This window comes from Protopterus annectens, chromosome 4.part1 (genome assembly GCF_019279795.1).
Source record: "Protopterus annectens isolate FY-2018-M chromosome 4.part1, PAN1.0, whole genome shotgun sequence".
In the NCBI taxonomy this organism is placed as follows: Eukaryota; Metazoa; Chordata; order Ceratodontiformes; family Protopteridae; genus Protopterus; species Protopterus annectens.
This window is the reverse complement of record NC_056734.1, coordinates 22,381,534-22,405,437: the sequence shown is the minus strand read 5'-3', so window position 1 is coordinate 22,405,437 and position 23,904 is coordinate 22,381,534.

Sequence of the window (23,904 nt, the reverse complement as noted above, 5' to 3'; positions counted from 1 at the left end):
AAAAATCACCTGTGACTATCACATACGTGGTGGTCCCCTACATACATGAGACATTATAAGGGATTGTACTACACACATAGATAGCACCCACTCCTTTGATAACTTATTGCCAAGAGGGCGTGTATATTCTTCTACATGGTCACCATAACCTGTACTGGTTTGTAGCCGGAACAAAGGCTACCATTGTACCTCTATACTCCTGACGTATGAAACACATTCATGGGTACAACACCCCCTTTGGGGTGTACCTTACGGGACAGCAATAGCTTTAAATACCACAACATTACCACACCAACAGTATTACTCACCTCCAAAGGATAACATATGCAGCCCAACTACTGGAACCCCAACTGTAGTCATTTGCATACTCAGAGGTGACCTCTGCTGAAAATACAAGGCCCATGTACACACCAATATTGATGGATATGCTCCACATAAGCAACATAAGCAAAGGCCACTAAGAGCGACATGCTATGGGATATGTACCCAAATGCTACGATGAGTAGCACGTGCTGGAGGGATACATTCCTGAAACAGACACCCACCATGCTTTGGAACATGATTCCTATGTACAACAGACAGGGACACTCACTAGCACTCTTCATGAGGTACCTCGATGGGTGGATGGGGGACAGAGATGTATGTCAGGGATTACTGCAGTGGCTGTACTGTACACAGGTGCAGGAAACAAATGGCTGCACTGTTCAAAGGCACAGGACGGTAACCTAGGGAGGTGCCGCCAGTGACAACACTGTATTAGGGCTTACAAATGGACTTGGCCAGACAGCATAGTACCTAACTGTGAATCTATGACACTATTACATGTCCTTTGTGCATGGTTTATTGCGTAGCTCTTCCATTTCAATTAGCTATCATGCTGTTACACTGTCTGGTGACTACAAGACATATGTATCCTGTTAATGTGTATTGTACAGTCCAATACACATACCTTATGTTTGCATAATATACCAGTCATGCTATGTAAAATATTTGACTTATCTACCTACAATACTGTACTGTACACATATTTGAAACCATATCCCATGATGCAAAGCATAATTGCACAGCGGGACCACTTTAGGCATGTTATTCTCATTATACGCCCATACATATGCCTACTGTTACTGTATATCAACATACGCTATCCCCTGTTATGGCACATACTTGCTGGACATACCCTACCACCAACAGTGGCTGGAGTGCAATTGTTATGTTTAAAGCCCTTATGTAACATCCCTTGTGGTGTCTGGGGTGTTTACCTTGTGGCCCACAGCAGTACACACACTTTCTTAGGTTCATAGGTTCATAGGTTAGTACTAAGCTAACTGCCCTTGTGAGCCATTGGAAGCCTAGCCAGCCAATTATCCCTTGTGAGACTCAAACCCCCCTGCCTGTGTTGTTTGTAACACCAAACCCAACCATTAGAAATACCCTCCCAACCCTTTCTACAAGCGTTACTATGCTCAACAAGACATCACTACATACTACCTTTTCCCACTGTCTGCATTGCTTACACTTTCATTTCTACAGCACAGGCACTACATACACTAACATATTGGGTGTTCTACATACCTTCTTAGTGGTCCGAGTATACAATACTATCTGTGTTATACCTTTCCTCTTTAAACGATTCAATGGTATGAGCATACGAATTGAATGTATGGCAAGCCGTCGTTTTTTTATACGTGGATACCTGTAACATGTGGTATCCTGCCACCAATTGGTGTTCTGGAGTAAATTATTACATGCACAACAGCTGTGCAGCTACTCCATTGGCCAATTACATGGCAACAGTGGTGTATAATTGAATACTCCACTTGGGTGTTGTCCTTTTGCCCTACCTTCGAGGGAGATGGTCTGGATGTATTATATTGTGATAAATTGCAGCAGCTATATGGAGAGACCCGGATACTCTGAAATCATGTCCCCCGTGGATTGTGTGTGACGGCTACAGTAAATCGTTCTACATGTGAATGTAGCTGTTATCTCAACCATCTGTTATGAGACTATTGCAAATGAAACCTGTTACATCGGCGTCTGTTCTATTGTACAACAGCAATGATTTCACATAGCGCCATTACAAGTGTGTCTCTCACAAGGTATGTTAACACTTCTGCAGATGTCATTGAGTGAGTAGATGTTTCTGATGTTATTACAGTCTGTATTGCAATTGTTTCAGCTGTGGGTCCGATGTAGGTGGGTGTAGATAGCAGATAAAGGTTTGTGGGGACTGCATTTATACATATGCCATATGTGTGTGGGGGCCCCTTCCCTCATTTAAGACCTGTCATTTAGTAGACTAATGCTATGGTTATTGCAGGCTTAGTCATTAAACCATTGTTAATTGGTTCCTACATAGCATGCAGGTAATGTTTATCCTTCAATCCCTCCCAAATACATCAATATGTACTGAACTGTTGCTACATGAAAGCTGTCTTGTATATTTCTGTTAAAAGTATTTGCACTCATTGCTGTTGTGTTGGTGACTCCTGCTCTTTGTCATAGGTTGCCACCTTTTCAATTGGCCATATTGGGACATTTGTTGGGCACACATCAGGATCTAGAGACCTACACAAACACTGTCAGTACATAGGATAGAACTTACTTTTGCCCTACATTGAACCTTTTATTCTCGTAGCACTTTAGCTGCTTATTATGTTTCTTCACAAATTTATGTATTTGAAAGAAGGACATAACTATTACATGCAACTATTACTTCATATATCGGACATCACTATGTCCTACAATCACAGTACATTTGTCATTTTTAATATTTGTTGTCAGGACACAACTACCCAAAGAGGGACTGTCCCTCTCAAAGTGGAACAGGTGGTAACCGTATGCTTAAGGCCGAATATGACCACAACTACTGTAATAATCTACCTCCGAGTTTGCACAAACAGACCCACGATGCAAACACACACAAACACACATTACAATCCCACAGAAACACACAACGCACTCTCAACAAGAACTTACACACACTACAGCAGTCGGAACCACACTTATACACAGTACCTACCTCTAACACAGCAATGGCAGTGATAACTACATGTCCCTTGACATTGTGATAATATTACTCGCAGTTATACTGTTCAGGTACTGTGATCTTTCTGTCTTTCATCCTCATAATTACTCGTGTCGATATGTAAAGCATTCGGTAGTTGGCAGTATCCTATTCATTTGTACATCCATGGTTGTGTACATGTCGTTAACCTGTCTTTATATTCACAGATATATGTATTTCCATATATATCAACATCCATCTCTCTATCACCCTTTCTATCCCTATTGTGTGTATAGATATATATATATATATATATATATATATATATTTATAGACAGGGAGAAGGTGAGAGAGTGTACACACCTTTCGTTGGGTACATGGCGGTGTATTCTGTTTGCTGAACCCCGCACTTTTTCGTTCTAACCTGTCACAATACACACCTGCCGTTGGTACATCCCGGGTAGCTTGCTGGTGGGTGAGTGTGTACATGGTTGCGTGTTCTACTCCTGCCAGTGGTAGTTTTACCTCTCAGAGCAGGCACTGTTAGTACATGACTGAATAATGCTGGTTTCACCTGTTCTGGACATCCATGACCGTGATCTGCGTGGAATTCTGCAAAGCTTAAACCTGTTTTGCACATATCCGTGTAGTCCTGTTTGAATGATGCTTACCGTCACTTGCCGCCGCATTAGCCCGCTAACATGTGCTTCCACATGCTCTAATGACCTACATCCAACATCCATTATTCGTGCCATTGGGATTACGTTACGGACCTTGCATGACGTGGTACCGGGTACATACATGACACAGTCAGTGGCATTACCACTTGGTTATCTGTTGTTTGTACAAGTGTTAATGGTGTTTTGTATGTGAACTGTACTATGGCTGTTCCTCCATACTGCAGTCAAATGTGTAACTCAGTTTGTTTACATACGGATGATACCACTTCATGGTATGCCTGAGTGATGTTTAATGGATGTGCTCCAGCATTGGAAATCTATTTCAGAGTGAGCTGCACACTGTCATGTTCTACACCTTAACACCACCATAACTGGAGAATGCTGGGGTGGCAGATATCTGTCATGGGTACTCCCCATGCTTTGGCACTACATCCCTACTTACACTATATGGAGGTCCCCATTAATACAGCGAGGAATCCATGCAGAGTAGGTGGGGAACAGTGGTTACACACGTGGATCCGGATATTGGCTCTGCTCCACAGAGGGACAGTTGGTTGACCGATGGGGTGGTGATAGCAGACACATTTTGCCTAGGCTGCTGCATAGCCTCTTACAATCTGGCATGTATGTACCTAGGCACCTATACATACAGTATCAATATATGCTGTTAGCTTCGTTTACTGCTCAGGTGTTGACTTTCCTTGTTCCAATAGCTGTTGTGTGTGCCATAGTTGTGGGTTGCCTATGTAGGATTCACACAGTAGGCCACCTATACATTACAATTTGCAGGTGGTCATGTGTGTGTGCCATCCATTTTACTGTGTATGCAGGTGGAGACGTGTGTCAGTCCGTAGGGGCCTACACTGTCAGTGTATGTGCTATACGTTCCCTCTTTCCAAGGTGTGGGCATATTGGGCACCCCTCTGTCTGCCTACTGGGGCTGGCACAGGGTGTTCGTGGTCTGAATCCCTCTGTGCCTGTGATGGCCTTGGCAATTACGGTGGGCTGTGAAGGGCTGTGAGGGCCTTCTCCATTATGTCCCTGCTGCAGCTGTTTTTGCAGGATCACATTATGTAGCATGGCACATACTATGAAGATGTAGGCACACATGCCTGGAGAGTACTGCAAGGCTCCACCAGATATGTCCAAGCAATGGAACCATGATTTCAGCATCCCAAACACACGCTCTATGATGATTCTGGTTTGTGTGTGTGCCTCATTATGGCATTCTTGCATGGGTGTGTGTGCATTTCTGATGGGAGTCATCATCCACGGCTCCAGTGCATAGCCAGCATCCCCCACAAGGTGGCCATATGGGATGTCCCCCACTGACAAATACCTGATACAGCTGTGAGGCATGCCAGATGTGTGAATCATGGTAGCTTCCAGGGCTGCCAGCACACACATCCGTAATAATACCCTGGGCATTGCACATGACCTGGCAGTTGATGGAGTGGTATCCCTTGCGATTTATGTAGCGCCTACCATGGTGTCTGGGTGGTGATTTGATATGTATGTGCATTCAGTCTATTGCACTCAGTACCTCCGGGTAGTGTGCCACATGGTGGAAGAGACGCATATTGCTGGCCAACTCCTCCTGAGTTCAGGGGAAGTATATATGCTCACTGGTATGTGGTAACATGGCATCCAGGAACTGGTGGAGTACCCTGGATGCTGATGCCTGTGAGATCCCCATAATATCTCCATCTGGTCTTTGAAAGGTACCTGTAGCTAGTATTCTCAGGCTTACATAAACCTTTGTGTCCACTGGGATGGGTTCCCCTCTGTTGTTTCTGGCTCTCAGGCATGGCTGGCACAGCTCCCTATTTGCTGTATGATGTCCCTGTCCACCCTATAATGCTCTAGTATCTCCAGATCATGTAGCTCCTGGTAGGTTACCCTTGGTCTGAACACTCTTCTCCTCCACTGGGGCCTGGGGTGGTTGTCAGCATCATCCTCCACAACACCTTCAGTCTCCAACACGTGCTGATGAATCACAGCTATGGCAGCTCCCAACATGTACATTTTAAAAGTTCCCCGTCTGTTTACACCGATGGTGCAGTGTTTGGGAATACACAGGTGTGTGTGAGGTGCCTTCACACTTTATACTATTGTGCTTTGAACACTGATGATGTCATAGGGTGTGCATGTACCTTAGGGGCTGCAGGGTATCTTGTGTTTTACCACGGATACTGCTATTGTGCTGCCTTTGGTGTTACATTACATTTAGCTGCCGTGGATTACCTCTTTCCCTTGCCTCCACTTTTCTTAACAGTTCCCCTCCAATTGTCTGGCATGCATCCGGAAGCCTGCTTTCTTGTTTTGTACTTTCCCGAACCAGGATTGTCTTGCCAAATGTGTTCTATTGCCAATCTACTGCAGGTTTGCTTTGCTCGGCAATTACAGTTCTCTTTTCTCTGCAATCCAACACCTCCAATTTCCTGTTCTGCAGGTTGCTGCTAGCAGCCTTGTTAGCTGGTGTCAATTGCCCACTATGACTTAATAGGTGTTAATTGCTTGGTTCTACTCCTATTACCCTACTGTAGCATTTCCTTATTGTCTTCTCCTAAACTTCCTTTTTGGCCTATGGTGGGCGGTGCGTGAGTCCACTTACCAGCATTCGGGCATGTTTTCATACATGTACACATGCGCTTTCGGGAACTATGTGTGCTCCCAGCTAAGCAAAGCTATACCTACATCCATGCCCCTGTCCTGCAGCTTTGCTTAGCAACGGGCAGCCCAGATTTGCATTGCTCCAATGTGCTTACAGCTGCAGTGGCACACCCCACTGCTGATGTCATGTATTCCTACAGACCACTCCTCGATGTTGTATCGCTGCGCCGTATTGTACATCCTTCGGCCGGCAGGACGTTTGCGATTCACTATTACTTACCTCATTTGCATGGCATTGACTACTAATTCATTGTTACTGTGCCGAACGATGTCACAGGCCCTTAGCAACCCTTACAGCTTGATTGTGATGTAGCATGCATACCATTGACTATTATGGTGAAATCATGATTTTTGTTACATTACTATTTTATGACATTTGTATATATTTTCCTTGTGTTCCCATTTGCGCACACATGCCCTATGGTTGTCCTTTGCGTTACTGTGGCCAAGACATTAAATGTTATTTTGTATGTGTTGTGCATCTTTTCTTATGCCATTAGCTGTATATTTAGCGATTGGCATATGTTAACTTTGTTATACATAAGTCTGATCCACTTCCAGGGCTACAATGTTCTTTTTGTCAACATGTAAACCGTTTTTTTTTTTTTTTTTGATTTACATTTCTGTAGGCTTACGCTACGCCTACGCCACTTCATGAATCACTATGTATCTTCATTTGCATGCTGCAGTATGGCGCATGGGATGATTTGCATGCCTACGTCGGGAGCTGCGCAGATCTAGCGTACGCAGGTAGTGCACATGGAATTCGATCGTACCTGAATCGCTCGGCAGCCATATTTGGCGTTATGCCGCCTATGCTACGCCTGCGCCTGGTGCAAGCTTCATGAATCCCGGGGCATATATATATATATATATATATATATATAGATGTATTTTTGCATACATACATATATATATATATATATATATATATATATATATTACACACATTTTTTTATTTTTATTCGGTATGATTCCCTGGAAATGTTTTGTTTATGTTTTTGAGCTATATTTTTAAGAAAGTGCTTTGTGCTGCTTTTCAATTGACTGTGGGTTAATTAATGTTTTTAAAAATTTAACCTGTGCTGGTTTTACTCTGGTAATGATCTGACAAAGCTGTAGTGAAAGTGCTTTCCTTATATTAAAGGAGTTTTATGAGCACTTGTACTGTGTTTTATTCTGCTGGACCTTTCATTTTATACATTGCATATTTCACCAACGGTATATTCAACCCAACTACTGTACTTTGCTGTGCTCATTTTGACATCTATGTTCATCTAAAGCAAAGCACAAGCAAATGTTACGTGCTACAAATAGTATGAAGTATATCAATAATTTCATCCATTTTGTCATGTAAATCTAGCATAACAGCAATAAATATGATTGTCTGCAAAGAGATTTCCTAACGATGATGTTCCCAATTGTGGAGAAAATAATTAAGTTTATCATACTCTACAATTTAAAAATGCTGGTACAGTTCATCATGTGAGAACCCTAGATTAAATACAGGTATAGCCGCTGCTTATCTGTTTACAATAATACATAATGGATAGTTTTACTCTGTAAATTAGAGCAGTTCTAAAAATCTTTCTTGCACGGAGTAAATCTATTTATTCTGGGGCTTCAAAATAACTTTTTACGACAGAGAAGCTATTTGGTCTAATTATATAGTTAGTAAAGTACCTTATGCACTGCATCTGTGTGCTGTCTAGCAGATAATAATAATTATACATATTCATTATGTTGTTTAAAGTTTAGTAAGTATATATGCTGGTTGTAGCCAATTAAATTCAAAAATAAAGAAATAAATATTTTTAAAGCTCATTATAAGTCATATGAGTTCATATTCCTATACAGATATAAATGCAAAAAAAATAGCAATGTTTGACATTTAATAACATTTGTGACATTTAATTTTCTAACATATTTTTCCTGAGTTCTTAAAGAGTACTGTCAGATTAGCCTGATTGACTGCATTGTCGAACCACATTACCTCTGCATCGCAGCTCACAGTGGAACAGTGAGGCTTTTGAGATAACGTGGATCATGAAACAATGGTGAAATGTTCTTCTGGAATCAGTCATCATGTCCAGACAGAACCTTTCAAATCAATGAAGTAAATGAACTGAGGAAGGGACTGGAGCTAGGTTAATTACTGTCAGAGACAATGCCTTAAATTAAGATTGATCTCAAACATGGGCTTAATTAAAAGGCAAAACATCAGGATAAAGTCAATTCCTTAAATCCTTTTTCTGTAAATATATTTCCTTGATGCATCCCACATGCTTTGAAAATGAAACAGAATATTAATGCTGGTACAATTTCATTATGATGCCTTTTAACGTTACTCATGACCGTAACACTTAACGATAAAGGAATGTTATCTACAGCATTTTTGAGCTATTAGTAATAACATTATACATATCTGTGATACCTACTTTTAATGAAACTTAATCAAAATGCTTATTTCTTTTTTCAAGGAAAGGATTTGAAGTAAGAAACATCAAGTGCAAATGACTAATGCTAGGAGAAGTAAAACTTTAAGGAATCGTTTTTCAGAAGGTTTTCATTTTGGTACTCAAAAATATAATCATATGACTGTAATACATTTGGTGAATTATATTTCAGTCACCTTGTCTCTCTCTTTCATCATTTAGCGTAATGGGGACTTGTCAAATAATGTGAAGCATGCAGATAAGGAATGTAAGAGTGACTGAAATTAAAGTGGTTTACAAATACTAGCATTTAAGATATAATCATACCATATTCACTTTTATAGTTTATTAACAAATAGTATTAACAAATAGTTTATTAACAAATAAATATGTCACTAATTATCTCATTATCTTCTGTCTCTTCACTTTCTGCTGAAAAAAAAAACTGTTCCCTGCCTTTCCTGGAACTATTTTGTAAGCTTCTGAGTGGTGCTCTTCAATTTTTCCCTTATATCTGCTAGTTTTCTGCTCTCCTACACTTTTATTAGCTTATTAGTCTAGCACTTTACCAGACTTCTTGTAGCAATTATTGTAGCACACAACAGTGCTACCACCACTAAACGTTCTACAAGGAAACAGCTCCAGTACTTATTATTAATGCCCACCCCTACAGGCATGTCTAAAGGTCAGTCCTCTGTGCTTTCTCTTAATAGCCTGGTGAGCTTGGCCATCCTAAGGCAATGTAGCAACTGCCTCATGTACACTGACAACCCTCTCCTCTTACCTCCCAACACTCAGAGATGGACTTATATATCCAAATTGGAAGCCATGTACTCTGCAGTCAGCTGGTCAAGAGGAGCAGGTCAGCACTTGCACCACAACACATGGAACACATTGCTCTTCAGAACACACACCAGCACTGCCTTCACATAAAAACACAAACCACACACCCACCTTCGCAGAGGCTCTCAATAAAAATCTACACAAAGAGCAGAGACCTCCAAGATGGAAATGCACTCGACAACCACAACACAACACTAATCATGAGACACTTAACTCTCCTAAACAGTGTGCCACTCAACCAAAGCCCCTAAGGCAAAACAGCATGCCCAACACACTAGTCATAGGTGACATGATAGTGAGGCACACCAATGTCCCACTCACTAGGCTGAATAAGGAGAAAGTAACAGTCGGCTGCCTGTCAGGTGCCAGGATCCACCACATAACCAATGCACTCAGGTCCCTCAACAACAGGTACAAATATGACTCTCACTGTACATGTGGGTGTGAATGACCTGAGATGTACCTCCCTGGACTACATGAAAAGAGACATGGAGGAGCTCTCGGATTATGTAGCCCAGACGGGTATGATCCTAGCCCTGAGCAGCCTCCTACCATCACCCAGAATGATACTACAGTACAAGCAGACAATGATTGATTTCAACAATTGGCTAAGTTTCTGGTGTCATTCTAAGGGGATCCAGTATCTGTCTGCCTCGGATGACATGACTGACAAAAACCTAGATGCTTTGCCAGAGTTGGCCTGCATCTGTCACCCCTGGGCTTCCGGACACTAGCCAAGGCTCTTGCCACCCCTATAGTGCCTTTTTAGGTGGTGTTCCAAAGACCAAATTACCACCGTAACAGCTACAAACAAATGCAATCTGAGGGTCATGCTGCTCAATGCTAGACATCTAAATCTCAAAATGCACTTGCTCAAAGCACTCCTTAAAATCGAGAACATCGACATTTGTGCTGTAACAGAGACCTGGTTCAAGGCAGCAGATGGCACCCCTGCACTACCAGGCTATAACTCATTCCATACCTTTCGGCCCCAGAACTTGGACCGAAGCTCCATAGGTGGTGGTGTTTCCATATTCATAAAGTATGTGTACACCTCCAGACTGGTAGGCCAACATGACACATCAGAGATACTTCAGGTGCAGCAAACATTGGGTAAGACAGCGATTCAGGTCGTAGCCTGCTATAGGTCCCCAACCATGACCCAAGACTCACACTGTACTTTCCTAAGTACCCTGAAGAATATTAGGGTCCAAACTAACACACTCATACAGGGCAACTTCAACTGCCTCTCCATTAAATGGGAAAACTACTCATGTACCAATACACTTGCCCAACATTTCCTGGAATTCTTTAATTCCAATGCCCTGGACCAGCTCATTCTTACCCCCACTAGAGGTAGCAACATCCTTGACCTGGTCATTACTAACATGGGTGAATGTTGCTCTGTACCAATAGTCAACTCCTCCCTGGTTAGATCTTACCACAAACTAGTCACCTTGGAAATCCACATCCCTATCACCCCCCCTACCCCCCGCAAAGGTAACCACCACAAAAATCTTCTCCAAAGCTAACATTGGTCTCCTAAAAACAGAGGTGGCTAACTTCACAGCACCCATGCAATTGGAGAACAGCTGAATGTCCACCGAATCATACACTAATGCCCTGTACGAACATGTACACAAATGCATGGATTTCGCCATACCCATTAGAACCAAGATGCTCTCCTGCAAAAAAAGGAAGCCAATCTAGTGGTCGCCTACCATAAATAAACTCTACAACAGAAGGAGAAAACTGATGAGAAATAAGGTGAAGTCCCAAGACTGGAAAAACTCCCTTATCAGCCTCAACAAAAAGTTGAGATCCCTCATCAAATCCTCTAAAGCTAGCTATGAAAACAGAATTGCAACAGATAGTAAAGGCAACCACAAGGCCTTCTATAGTTATGCAAAGAATCTCCATAGCAATGCACATATTTGCTCAGAGATGTTGCACAATGGCACCTCCTATACTGAGCCAACAGATATTGCCAATATACTGGCCGACAGATTCAGTGCCAATTTTACCCCTCTCTCACCCACCAAAGGACCCATCACAATATCAGTAGATTGCCAGGCACCCACTGTATCTGCTGCACAGGTTAAAACAGCATTGTCCAATGCCAAAAATACAGTTTTTATAGGACCTGACAATATCCCTGGCTGTGTTCTACATGAACTACAGAGTGAACTGGCACCTCACCTGTGTGCCCTGTTCAATCACAGCCTCACCTCAGGCTTTGTCCCTACTGAGTGGCACACTGCTACAGTCATCCCTCTCCACAAAGGAGGAGTGACTACAGACCCTTGGAACTATCACTCTATTAGCCTTACAAGTCTGATATGCAAAGCTATGGAACACATCATCATGGACATAATAAACAAAGATATAGGGAACCTCCAAACTCTGGATCCCACACAGTTTGGTTTTGTGAAGGGTAGATCATGCCTGCTCAACCTGGTCGACTTCTTTGAGTCAGCCACCAGAGCTGTGGATGAAGGCAAGGTGGTTCATACAGCCTACCTTGATCTGGCCAAGGCCTTTGATACCATTCCTCACTCAGGGATCATAGAAAAACTCACTAAGATAGACATAAACCCCTATATCACTAGGTGGGTTGCTAATTGGCTCACAGATAGACCCCACAGTGTGAAAGTAGCTGACTCCAAGTCAGACTGTCGACCAGTCATGAGTGGAGTCCCACAGGGTTCACTCCTGGGTCCTCTCCTGTTAGGTATCTACTTCTCTGAAGTCCAGGCCAACACGAAGGGACTCTGGCTGACAACGTTTGTAGATGATTGCAAGTTGGGAGCCATAATTAACTCCCCAAGTGATGTTGGCTTCCTATAGAAAGGCCTCACTGAGACCAATGACTGGTGTCAGAACCATGGCCTTAACCTCAATGCCAAAAAATGTGCCGTCAACCCCTTTGGGAAAAACCCGGTTCTTATGAATTACCATTACTGCACAGAAACATTATGTGAATGACTCCATCTACACCTTGTGTGTCCAGCCATTTTAGGTTCTTGCCAATTGCCTTGCCTGGAGAGGCTCAGGGGACCACATTACCATACTGGAGATACATCTGCTTTTTATACACTCTACAATCAATGATGTACATCAGTCACAGAAAAAAAAAAAAAAAAGCACTGCTGGTTTCAGAATCACTTCTGTTTTTTTTTTTTTTTTTTTTTTTTTGGGCCAGACTGCAAACAAGCTTAGACATTGAAATATTTACATTGTAAAGTATTATCATTGCTACAGCAGAACAAATAAAATGGCACAACTACACATAATATTTTAAAAATTGTATAATTGTACAAATCCAGGTAAAGTTTTACCAAAAAGCTTATGGCACATGTCAAACAATCAGAATAAGGAAAAAAAAAAAAAAAAAAAAAAAAAAACAGAAGGTATTTGACATGCAAAACCACAATTAATTGGATATTTGATATTGTTTGCTTTTTGCACACGTAGTCCATGCCTGCACTAAGCAGTGAAGTGGCAATCTCTTGCTGCCAGATATGCATCTACGATAACTGATCACATTTTGCTTATTCTGGAGAAGAGCTACTCACAACAGTATGTGCTGCCAAAAAGTACAGTAAACATCAAAAGTTATCATTGTCAACATTTTCTGGGCTATTTGAATATACTTCTGCAGAAACAAGTATTGTAGATTTCTAGAAATTCAGGAGATTATTCTCAGTAAAAGATCTCATAAATTACTCCTCTGAAGCTCAGTGAACTGTAAATGGATGTTATCAGGAGCAGTGCATGGATCAATGAGAAGTAGGTCTCCAAATGCTAAATATGAGGGGCATCTGCCAGATTTGCATCTGTGAAAACTGCAGTAAATCGCATAGTATTTTCTATATGTGAATATATTTCTGCAGAGACAGTTACTGGAGATTTGTAGAAATTCACACAAGATGGTTCTCTATGAAGGCTCTCTTTAAGTCTCTGTTGTTGTGAAGCTCGGTAGGTTCTGCCTGCATGGTATCAGATGTACTGCATGGATCAAACAGGAATGATTCTCCAAATGCTGAAGAAACTATACAAAAGGCATTTGGTAGATTTACATTTGTGAAAACTGTAGATAATCACATGCCATTTTCTATACTTGGATATTTTTCTGCAGAAACAGTTACTGGAGATCTGTAGAAATTCACAAGAATGGTTTCTGTGAAGGCTGTCTTTAAGTCATTGTTGTTCTGAAGATTAGTGAGTCCTAACTGCATGGTATCAGAAGTACTGCAAGGTCAGCTGGAAATGCGTGTTCGACTGTTGAAATGGCAGTTTGAATTGCATCTGCCATCTGTGCAAATGTGATAAGAGAATGGTTTGATTTTTGCATGTCATTACGGATAATAGCTGCTCACAACAATACATGCTGCTGAAAAAAATACATTAAATCTCATAACATTTCTGTATTTATATATATTTCTGCTGAAACAATTACTGTAGTTTGCAGAAATGCAGAACACTTGTCTGTGAAGGATCTGTATAAGTCACTGTTATGAAGCTCGGTGAGTGGTAACTGCATGGTATCAGGATTCAACCAGAAATGGACCTCCAAATGCTGAAGTGACAATGAAATGTTCATCTGCCAGATTGGCATTTGTGAAAACTGCATTAAATGTCTTAGAATTTTCTATATTTGTAGACATTTCTGATGAAATAATAACTGTAGATTTGTAGAAATTCAAGAGCTATCTATGAAGTCTCTCTGCAAGTGCCTTTTCTGAAGCTCAGTGAGTGGTAATTGCATGGTATAAGTAGCAGTGACAGCATCAACTGGGAACGGATCTCCAAATGCTGAAGTGGTAATATGAAAGGCATCTGCCAGATTTACATTTGTGGAAACTGTAGTAAATCTCATAGTGTTTTCTACATTTGAATATATTTCTGCAGAAACAATTACTGGAGATTTATAGACACTCACAAGCCTGTTCTCTGTAAAGAGTATCTTTAACTCACTGTTGTTCTGAAGCTCAGTACGTTTTAACTGTATGGTATCAGAAGTAGAGCAGAGATCAATTAGAAATGGGTCCCCAGCTGTTGAAATGTCAATGTGAATTGCATCTGCCAACTGTGCACCTGTGATGAGACTGATTTATTTTCATACTTCATTCTGGAGAACAGCTGCTCACAACAGTACGTCCTTCCAAAGTCTACATTATATCTCATAGAACGTTCTATATCTGGACACATTTCTGATGAAATAATAGTCACAGATTAGTAGAACTGCAGGACACTTTCTGTGAAGGCTTTGTGAAAGTCACTGTTGTGAAGTGCAGTGAGTTAGAATTGCATGATATCAGGAGCAGTGCAGGGTTCAACCAGAAATGGGCCTCCAGATGTTGAAGTGGCAATGTGAAGTGCACCTGCCAGATGTGCATTTGTGAAAACTGGGTTAAATCTCATAGCACTTTCTATAGCTGGACACATTTTTTATGAAAGAATAGACATAGATTTGTATAAATCCAGGACACATATATGTGAAGTCTCTCTTTAAGTCACTTTTCTGAAAGCCAATGAGTTGTAATTGCATGGTATCAGGGACAGTGAGTGGACCAACTAGAAATGAGTCCCCAAATGCTGAAGTGGCAATGTGAAAGGCATCTATTAGATTTGCATCTGTGAAAACTGCAGTAAATCTCATAGCATTTTCTATACTTGGATATATTTCTATAGAAACAATTATTGGAGATTTGTAGAAACTCACAAAATGGTTCTCTGTGAAGGTTCTCTTTAAGTCATTATTGTTCTGGAGCTCAGTGAATTCTAATTGCATGGTATCAGAAGCAGTCCAGAGACCAATTAGAAATGTGTCTCCACAAATCATCATCTTATGGTGTTTACAGAAGTCCTTAAATGTATGTTTTTTTTTCCTTCAAACAGCTTGACCATTAGGTAACAGTATTTTATATTGACTTTATCAGCAGGTCTTGTGTTTAGGTTGAGAAAGGAAACTTTCTAGTTGGACAAAAGAATCTACAGCAGTTCCAGCTTTTGAATGAACACAGGTACATGTTTGTGCAGTCTGTCAAACAATTAATTCTCCCTGTCTAGTTTTACGTTTAAATTGGCTAACAATGTTATGATGTCTACAAGAAAAGCAAAGTAATTTAACTGCAGATCAGCTTTTAAAATGTGGCATCTTTCCAGTCAGTCACAAAGTATTTTATTTCATTTCCTTACATTATTATGCATGATGTGTAGTGTAATGTCTCTATATGTTTTACTTCTTACACACAGCTGCAGTTTCTTGACAAATTAAACACACAGTAACACATTGATTTTCAAACTTGAAACGGTTCTCAGACCATGAACTTTTGAAAACATGGCCTTCACTGCCAGTGTTTATTTTCTTACAAGTAGACAGCTGTGTGTAAGTAGCTGTAGGAGAAGGAACCAAGAAAGGCACACATCAAGCTGACCTACTTCCTTTGTTCCTTAAACGTTGTGAAATAACTATGAAAATCTTGAATAACCAACATCCTCTAGTGTTGCTGTCTTGTTCAACCACCAGACTTGACAGAATTAACACATCATGTTGTACACCTGCTTCTTCAAGAATGGCTTTACTCCGTAAATAGCTGACTTTTGCTTGCACTTCACTAATTGACTTTGAAAAATGATGGGTGTCAAAACCTTGTTTCAGGGCTTTTACTCTTTCTTTCATCAGTCATCCAGTGATGCCGTCAGTTTTAGCTGCATGCTTTGCATTGTAATGCCACTTGTTGCACTCTTACCTCTCAACTGAACAGATTTTCACAGACTGTCCAGATGTTTGCTTCATATTTTTGGTCTGTTTCTCATAAAATGTATGGTTTTCTGGCAAATCACTGAGGATTTATGATACTAAATAATAACACACATTTGAGTTTCAGACTTTATATCATTCAGAAACTGCATGCTAACATAAAACCTGTTATTCTTACACATCTCTAAGTTTATAAGAGTGATATTTAAAATCTATCCCTATTTTGGGCTTTTGCCACCCTCCCCCATTATTGTAGTCTTTGTCCAGGATTCATGAGCTAAGAGGCTAAGAGGTATGTTTGTGCTACTTGGGAACAGCTGCAGTTTCTTTAGAAATTAAATATACAGTAACACCAGGCTGAGATCAATGCCTGAGGTTGTCCCCTTAATCTTAAAAGTTAGCAGTTATGACCTATTCCAGGACCTATTTCATTTCAGGTGTTTTGGCTCACTGGATCTTTTTTGTGAAGTATACTGTGATGTGCCATATGTTTCTGCGGAAGTGACTTAATCATTAATTTATAAATCTGTTTTGTTTCCCTGGCATGGATGGCACTCAGTTGTGACCACGCAGAGTTTTGCTTCACTGAGTTTCATTCTCCAAATACTTAATTCACTTGATCAAAAATATCCTTTCCTGTTGCAGTGCCGCTCATTGCACAAACATCCACTGTTTGTTAATCTAGGTGAAATTTCATCAAAAAGCCTACAACAAATGTGAAGACATAATAAAAAACAGTATAAATGTGACCCACAAAACCAGTCAATGAGACATTTGACATTCTTTGTTTCTGCAAAAGTAGTCCACATTTGCACCAACCGTTAAAGTGGCAATCTGAAGTGTATCTGCCAGAGGTGCATCTGTGATAACAGATCTCATTTTGCTTTCCACATTCTTCATTCTGGAGAACAGCCGCCCCAGCGGTACATGTTATCAAAAAACTGCAGTAAATTTCATAGTATTTTCTATGACCTTTGTATATATTTCTGCATAAGTTTATTTGCTGCAGAAATTGAACAGACTGTTCTCTGTGGCAGCTGTCTTTAAGTCCCTGATGTTCTACTCAATGAGTTCTAACTGCATCGTGTCAGGAGCAGTGCAGTGATTAACTGCAAATAAGTCTCCAAATATCTTCATGTTATTGTCATGCTTACAACAGTCCACAAACCCACGTTTGAGCTTGGCCAGTAAGGAAGAGCATTTTGACTAGCTGACTGTACCAGCAGGTCATGTGTTTAGGGTTGAGAAATGAAACACTTTCTACTTGGACAAATGCATCTACAGCAGTTCTAGCTTTTGAGTGAATGTGAATACATGTTCATACAGTCTGTTAACCAATTGAGCCTTCCCATGTAGTTCCATATGTAAGTTAACTAATTATTTGGTGATGCCCAAAAGAAAAGCCAGGTCATTTAATCACCAATCATCTTTAAAAAAATTTGGCATGTTTTCCTTTGTCGGCCATGAAGGAATTTATTTCCTCATGCAATAATCAAAATCTGCCTAGTGTTACTGACTTGCTGAAACACCAAACTTGACAGAAGGAAAAATCACATCATCATGCTGTGCACTTTCTTTAGGTAAGGCTTTAAACTACCTATCATTCAGACCCTTGATCATATAAAGGTAGCAACTGAAATAACCTTTTCCATGTCCTCTTTCATTTCAAGTGTTTTAGCACACAGGTTCACTTGATGGATTATGCAGTGATGTGGCATGAGTTTCTCTGGCACTGACTTGATTATTAAATTTACGAATGCACTTCACTGTTATGGATGTAGCCCCATCACCTATGGCCTTTCAGAGTTTTTCTTCACTGAGTTCCATTTTCTCCTATCCATTTTCACTTGCTCAAATGGATTTTTCCAGTTTTAGGGCCTTTCATTGCACAAACCAACAACATTTTTTTGCAATATCAAAAGACTTAACGCCCTGAACAAATATAGTCAATTGAGCAACATGCCTAGCATCAGTACTTTCATTGATTGCCAACCTAAAGAACTCTCAGTGCTGTAGTCTTCCACAAAGATTATCTTTAATGTTTGTGGAGGGGGCCCATCACTCATTTTGCTATTGTGTAATGTGAAAGGCTCAGACTTCCCACTGTTTAACTTCTCTGGACAGGTCATATCTGCAAATATTCTATGGAAGTCTTTCACAAACTCTCCATCCAGAAATGTTTCTGTTTCAACTATTAGTGCTATTATCAAATAGATGACTTTTGTTGGCACTTCACTACTCGAGCTTGTAATTTTGAAAAATGACTGCTGGCTGTTTAGACCTTGTTTCAGGGCCATTACTCTGTCCTTCCTCAGTTGTCCAATGATGTTGTCAAATTTAGCTGCATGTTATGTAGTGCAATCATGCTTTATGTTGTACTCCTTGGATACAGCAATAGTTTCTTGAAAAGTTAAACACACAATATGCCACTTTTTTTTCTGTTCAATCACAAAACAGTCCTCAGACCATGAATCTTTGAAAACACAGCCATCACTGTCATTGTTTCTGTTCTTATAAAACAGACAGCACTGTAATAGTTATCCATGGGAGAAGGAATAGAAAAAGGTATAAGTCAAGCTGACCAACTTCCTTTGATCTATAGGCATTGTGAAGAAACTGAAAATCTGCACATTTTCCGCAATTAACCTTACAATGGCTCCATAGGTTCCAGAAGACATGGTGATGCAGTTTTTGTTTTTTGCAAGTCTCTTTGTGCTGCCATACACAATATAACAACCTCATTGCTGCACCCCCCCAACATGCCATATTAATAATAAGTATACCCCAGACAAAAAAGACAGTGTTGTATTTCATTTGCCAGTCATAGTGACATACACTGCAGACTGCATCCTGTGTTTTACTAGTAATTAACTTTATCAATTCAACCAAACCACATTCTGTTTAACAGCATATTAAAACTTCAAAAGAGACCACAGCTCTCTCTGTTCTGAGTCAGGCAGAATTTTTCCCCTCCCTCCCATTCATTTAAGTTGTCTTGTTAAATACCACTGTCTTTCTAGTTGCCCGCCTCTTATGTTAATCTGACCGTATATCTCATTTCTCTCTACTTTCACTGGCTTATGTGAGTAATCACAAAACCATCACTTTTGAAATCCCACCCCTTCAATTATTTAAATTTATTGGCCATCCTACAGTATTTCATAGTACCAAAATACAAAAGTAACCACCCCTTTCAGTCCATCTTGCTGTTTTAAAAATAGTAACTCTCCACTAAACCTTAACTTTTTAAACAGGTAAAACTCAAGTTACCTACTTTCATATCTAACTTCTCTAGTGCACACTGCAGAGTGCATTCTTTTCAATCTTACCTTTAAGCATCCCTGTTACTAGCACTTTCTCTAATACCTAAAAGATCATCTCTACTTGACTCCAAGTAGACTTTTCTCTATCTGTTAAACCTAGCACTTGCTCCTACAGTACTTATTACCTTGATCTTATAGATAAAAGGCAAACCCCATTTCTCGGTCACCACGTCCCCGGAATCTCTTTTAAAGTTTTTTGTCTAGTCCTTCTAGCATGTCGAGGATCAGTTGCTAGTGTCCTCTCCTGCTCAGCTGGTGAACCTGGGAATATTGAGGCAATGTTACAATTGCCTCATGTACCTGAACAACCCTCTCCTCCTCGCACAAAACACAAATACATGCGAGAGATGCGCCAAACTGGTGGCTGAGCTCTCTCAACATAGGACTGGCAAGACCAGTCAGGAGGAGAAGGTTACCACACACACTATAGACCCAGTCTCACATAGTACCATCACAACCTCAAATCATACACATAAACACACAAAGACATACCTCTGATCAAAATCTACCAAAACAGCAGAGGCCACCAAAGCAGACACCCAAACAACCACCACCTCAGAACACAACACCTGCAACACATAGACCTCACAGTCAGAGTGTCAAACAGTCACAGCCCTTAAGGCCAAACACAATGCCAGACACACTAGTCATTGGTGACTCCATAGTCAGACACACTGGGAGAAGGTCACAGTAAGCTGCCTGTCGGTCAGGTCTCTCAACAGCAGGTACAAATATGACTCAGTCATTGTCCACGCTGGTGTACTACATGAAAAGAGACATTGAGGAGCTCTCTGATTATGTAGCCCAGGCAGGTATGACCCTGACCTTGAGCAGTATCCTACCTTCACCAAGAATGATGCCACAATACAGAGATAAGATGATCAGCTTTAACAATTGGCTTAAACTCTGGTGTCATTCAAAGGGGATCCAATGTCTGTCTGCCTGGGATGACATGCTGGACAAGCCACGCTGCTTCTCGGGGCGGGACGCACCTGTCAGGCTCTTGCCACCCCCATAGTGCCTTTTTTAGGCAAGGCTCAAATTCTAAACCTACCACCCTAGAACATAAGGGTAATGCTGCTCAATGCCAGAAGTCTAAATCTCAAAATGCACTTTTCGAGGCCCTTCTCAGTATGGAGAACATCGATGTCTGTGCAGTGACAGAAACCTGGTTCAAGGCTCCTGAGAGCACCCCAGCACTATCAGGTTTTACCTCTTATCGGTATCCATATTCATCAAAGACACCCACACCTCAAGACTGGTCACAATGCATCGGAGACCATCCAGGTGCAATTAACCCAAGACTGCTCTGCAAATTGTAGCATGTTACAGGCCACCCTCACAAACTCAGGAACCTCACATGGCCTTCCTGAAAACACTAGAGGATAAATGTATCACCAAACACCATCATACTAGGTGACTTCAATTACCCTAATATAGACTGGGAACACTACTCAAGCCCAAACACCTAGCCCAAAAGTTCCTGGAATTCATAAACTCAAATGCCATGGAACAACTAGTCACCATCCCCACAAGAGGAGAAAACATACTTGATCTCATCATCACGAACATGGGAGCACAATGTTCAACTATACCCCTCACTGGTGAGATCAGATCGTCCTCATCCCACCCCACCTGAAATAAAAAGACCACAGTAAAGAACTTCTCAAAAGCCGACTTCACACTTCTAAAGACTAGTGTGGTCTCCTTTAAGGGAAAACAGTACTCAAGCCGCTGAATCACTTACAAATGCCTTCTACCAGCACCTGCAGGACTGCATGGATAAGGCAATCCCAAGCAAAACAAAGACTCTTTGTACCAAAGGCACGCGTCCACTCTGGTGGACCCCAGCCATAAACAAACTCTACAACAAAAGGAGGAAGCTACTACAAGATAGAGCAAAATCCTTAAAAGGTAAGACACCCTTGATCACTATAAGTAAAAAACTAAGAGCTCTCATAAAATCATCCAAAGCAAATTTTGAGAGAAAAATAGCTAAAGACTCAAAAGACAATCATAAGGCCTTCTTTAGCTATGTTAGAAACCTGGGAGGAAACTCCCAGATATGCTCAGAACTAGTTCAAAATGATGTGAAGATTACTGATCCTACAGACATTGCCAACATACTGGCTGACAGGTTCAGTGCAAACTTCTCCCAAAATATCTATACCAAGTGAGAACTGCTCTCTCAAAAAAAACACAGCATCCATGGGACCTGATGGTGTAATTAAACCCACAGCTAGGACAGCTGTTTAATCATAGTCTTACCTCTGGATCTGCAACTGTGGTCCCACTTCTGACAAGCCTTATCTGCAAAGCCATGGAGAGGATCATAATGGACCTCATAAATAAAGACATAGGAATTTGCAGACTTTGGATCCATCCCAGTTTGGCTTTGTCAAAGGCAGATCATGCCTTCTAAACTTGGTTGACTTTTTGAAACAGTCACCAAAGCCATTGATGAGGAAAGGCAGTCCATACAGCCGGTATCATTGAAAAACTCATCAGCTTAAATGTTAACCCATACATCACAAGATGGGTTGCAAACTGGCTGAGTGACAGAACCCACAGGGTCAGAGTTGCTGGCGCCATGTCAGACTCAAAGCCTGTCACAAGTAGTGTACCACAGGGCTCAGTCCTGTGCCCACTCTTGTTTGGCATCTACTTTTCTTGCAGATGACTGCCCATAGTAGAAAACACATCTGACACAGATATCCTTCAGAAGGGTCTCACAGAACGGATAACTGGTGCCAGAGCCATGGCCTAAAGTTAAATGCCAAAAATGCATAGTCATAAAAACAAGGTTACTAGCTACCAAATAGGTGGCAATCCACTGAGTACAGAAGAAGTTATCAGGGACCTGGGGACCCAGGTTCATAGTAGTCTGTCATTCGACACCCATGTAGCTAAAGTAGTTAGGAAGACCTTCTACATTGCCCACCTTATCATGAAGGGATTCTCATCTAGATCAAGGGAGGTCATAGTCTCCCTATACTCATCACTCATCAGACCAATGATTGAGTACAATGCCCCATTCGGAATGTATCTGACCCGACACTTGCAGCAGCTGGAGAGGCCACAAAGTTCCTCACCAAAAGGATAAAGGGTCTCAAACATCTGTCCTATGCTGCCCGACTGAAAGAACTCCAGCTCTATTCAGTGTGACCTTTGCCTAACATACAAGGCCATGTCAAACCCAGATTTGATGAATATGCTTCACCTCAAAAATCTAGATCCATCAGAGCCACAAGGAGACTTAAACCTGCTATTAATAGGACGTGCTGGAGGGATAGATTCATCACCCAAAGACTCCCTATGCTGTGGAATAAAATCCCGGTATATGTGAGGCAGAGCACCTCGCTGGCCTTGTTCAAGAGAAATCTTGACCAATGGATGGGAGATCGCAGATATACCCCAGGGATTACCTCAGTGTCACTGCTCAACAGAGGCACAGCAAAATAATGGGTATAGTTCCCCATACTAAAGGGGTGGCGTAAGCCACAAAACTATGGGCTAGGCTTGTAAATGCCCTCGGGCAGATAGCCTAGTATGAACCTATGAACCTATGAACCTATAAGAGATGGGTAAGCAGTGATGAGGACAGTAGCCATAATTCATTAATGGACAGTCTTCTGTATTCTATCCAGTTTGGAGCAAGAATAAAACTCTGATATTGCATTATATTTTCTCGTGTGAATCACCATATGATCATTTCAAGTGGGAAAAACCCAAAATGCAAGCAAAAAAAAAATGAATCATGCACATCAAATAATTACTGCAGGCCAAATGACTGACAGTCTGACTCCATGGCAGGGGTGTCCAACCTTTTTAGTTTAGAGGGCCACTTCCCATGCCTGGAGAGACTTGGGGAAGCACATTACCATATTAAAGATGCACCAGCTTTTTAATCACTACACAGTCAATGGTGCACCTCATTTACGGAACAAAAAACAAAACACTGCTGGTTTCAGAATCACTTCTGTATTCTTGCCAGACTGAAAGCAGGCTTACAATTTGTAAATTTTACATTTTAAAAATATTATCATTGCTACAACAATATAATGGCACAAATACACACACTATTTTAAAAAACGGTATACCTGTGCAAATGCAGGTGAAATTTTACAAAAAAGTATATGGCAAATATCAAATAATCAGAATGAAAAGCAGTTGAGAT